Source organism: Fragaria vesca, linkage group LG1 (genome assembly GCF_000184155.1).
Source record: "Fragaria vesca subsp. vesca linkage group LG1, FraVesHawaii_1.0, whole genome shotgun sequence".
NCBI lineage: Eukaryota > Viridiplantae > Streptophyta > Magnoliopsida > Rosales > Rosaceae > Fragaria > Fragaria vesca.
This window is the reverse complement of record NC_020491.1, coordinates 19,956,632-19,959,542: the sequence shown is the minus strand read 5'-3', so window position 1 is coordinate 19,959,542 and position 2,911 is coordinate 19,956,632.

Here is a 2,911-nt window from a genome sequence, read left to right as displayed (position 1 = left end):
GCTCGTCTGTCTTTGCCCAATCCCCCCATCTCCACCAAGGTAGCTAGTGATTATGAGTTGCTGAGCAATTTTATCCCCGAGCGATGCCCATTTTCAATCGGCACGGCATCACAATATGTTGCTAACTCAATAATTACTGGGAGGAAAACAGAGATGATAAAATGTTTCAGGTGTGGATGGGTGAGACTGGTAACACCATTTCAGCAATTGAGGTATACCTTCGATTTTCTTTCTATAACAATATACTGGCTGCTAGGCTTGCAAGAATTTATAAGATTCTCAAGCTCTACAACTCTTTTTATCTCCTTGGTAGAAGATCCAATCTCTCCATCAGTTTCACAACCCACGATATTGAATGGCTTGAGCCTAACGCTTTCTGGAGGTTTCTTCGCTCCTATTATCATCAAATCATGGATTAAGAGCTAGGAACAATGATGTGTTGATGAACACAGTGATGTTTTGGACTTTTGGTAACAGTTGAATCTTATTGACCAGTGTTGTGCTTCACTACTGGTTTCCATGTAATGGCGTTGTTGAGGTGGATTTTTCCTCATTTTCTTTTGTACTAATTGTTAGGTTGTTCCTAACTATGAATATTGCTTCTATCTTTGTATTTTCTTGCGCTTGAATCAATTTTCTTGATTTGAATTTGCTCATCATTCCTTCAGATCCATAGTAGCTTGTGTGTTTCTTCAGATCTATTGTGTATCTAAGTATATTGTGGTGCAGTAAAACTTGTTTCACTTCAAGTTTATGTGATTTCTGGTGCTCAGAAAGTGTTGTGCTATTCAAAATAGGTGCTACATTGAAGGCTTAATTACTTCTATATAGTCTCTTACTCAAGAATCTGTATATATAATTATACACCTATTTTGAATAGCATAACACTTTCTGAGCACCAGAAATCACATAAACTTGAAGTGAAACAAGTTTTACTGCACCACAATATACTTAGATACACAATAGATCTGAAGAAACACACAAGCTACTATGGATCTGAAGGAATGATGAGCAAATTCAAATCAAGAAAATTGATTCAAGCGCAAGAAAATACAAAGATAGAAACAATATTCATAGTTAAGAAAAACCTAACAATTAGTACAAAAGAAAATGAGGAAAAATCCACCTCAACAACGCCATTACATGGAAATCAGCAATCAAGCACAACACTGGTCAATAAGATTCAACTGTTACCAAAAGTCCAAAACATCACTGTGTTCATCAACACATCATTGTTTCTAGCTCTTAATCCATGTTTTAACGATAATAGGAGCAAAGAAACCTCCGGAAAGCGTTAGGCTCAAGCCATTCAATATCGTGGGTTGTAAAACTGATGGAGAGATTGGATCTTTTACCAAGGGGATAAAAAGAGTTGTAGAGCTTGAGAATCTTATAGATTCTTGCAAGCCTAGCACCCAGTATATTGTTATAGAAAGAAAATCAAAGATATACCTCAATTGTTGTAAGTTACCGGTTTCACCCATCCACAGCTGAAACATTTTATCATCTTTATTTTCCTCCTAGTAATTATTGAGTGAACAACATATTGTGATGTCGTGTCGATTGAAAATGGGCATCGCTCGGGGATAAAAATTGCTCAGCAACTCATAATCACTAGCTACCTTGGTGGAGATGGGGAGATTGGGCAAAGATAGACGAGCAATGCTTAGGATCATCTCAGCATGTCGAAGAAGTCTAAAGGAGTACCATTCCAGGAAAAATGCACATTCTTCCGACATCGAAGCAGACTCTTTACACATCTCCTCATTCGGAATGGTTAGCCCCCCTCAAATAAGATTGTTCTCTTCTTATGTGTTAGTGAAAAGAGGAGTCCCAAAAGGTACTGAAAAACGGTCAAGATGATCTCTTCAGTCAAAAACTTTGACAGTAGAGTTAAGTTATGCTGCCAAAATACCTCTGAAGTCAATTGTTGTTGCCCTCAAAGGAGGAGCTGATGTCGACAATACTCAGGATGCATTGAGAGTGCTTGATATTATAGCAAGCAGCTAACATGTATACCTCTCTTCTCTCTCACATATGTATTGACAGCATTATGATTTTCAGCTGTTGTACTCATGCTATTGTGAGCTCTTACTTTCTTTAACTATGACCAAAATCATGCGCAGGAGATGTTTTCTGGTTCGACAGTCATTCTTTCATGATGACTCCAGGAAGTTTACTCATGTTGGAGAAGGTGTGATTGATGTTTGGGGATTTCATTCTAGTTCGTCCAACTCATGGTGATTTGTCCTTGAATATGGGTATGAGAGTCTGTTGTACTTACACTATTCAAAACTCCTCTACTACTTCTGTCACTTTTTTTTGTTAATAGTTATGTTTCCCTTTATTGTGTAGATGTATCTGCAAGAATGATCATGACTCCTGGACCAGTGATAGAATTTCTGATTGCCGATAGAGAACCCTGCAACAATGACCGGGTAAAAGTAAAACAAGAAATGCTTAGTCTTTTCCTTGAGGTTCAGATTTCAGCAAACTTTAGTCTCTGAAAAAGCACTTTCCTCATAACATACAGGCCAAGAGAATGTTGAAAAACATGATGATTAATATAGGACACCGTAATATAATTTTCAAAATAATTGGCATCAGTGAGAAGCCCTGCAATCGGCAATAGAAGTCCTAGTTTCCTAAAAATAATAGTTTGCCTCCTGATTGATTTCCTTGTTTTACCACCTTAAAAGTTTCTAATGTATTCTCACTTTCATCTAGCTTTCCTATGAAGTTAAAAACAGCTTATGGATATGGTGCAAGTGGAGGGGAGACTACAAACATCACTGTGTTTGAGTATTTCACCAAACACTGTTGCAGTGAACTCACTCACTCACTCTGGATGCCATACCTTGATGTTGGCAAACCAAAAAGGCCCAACTCTCTGCCTCTGGAGGTATGCATG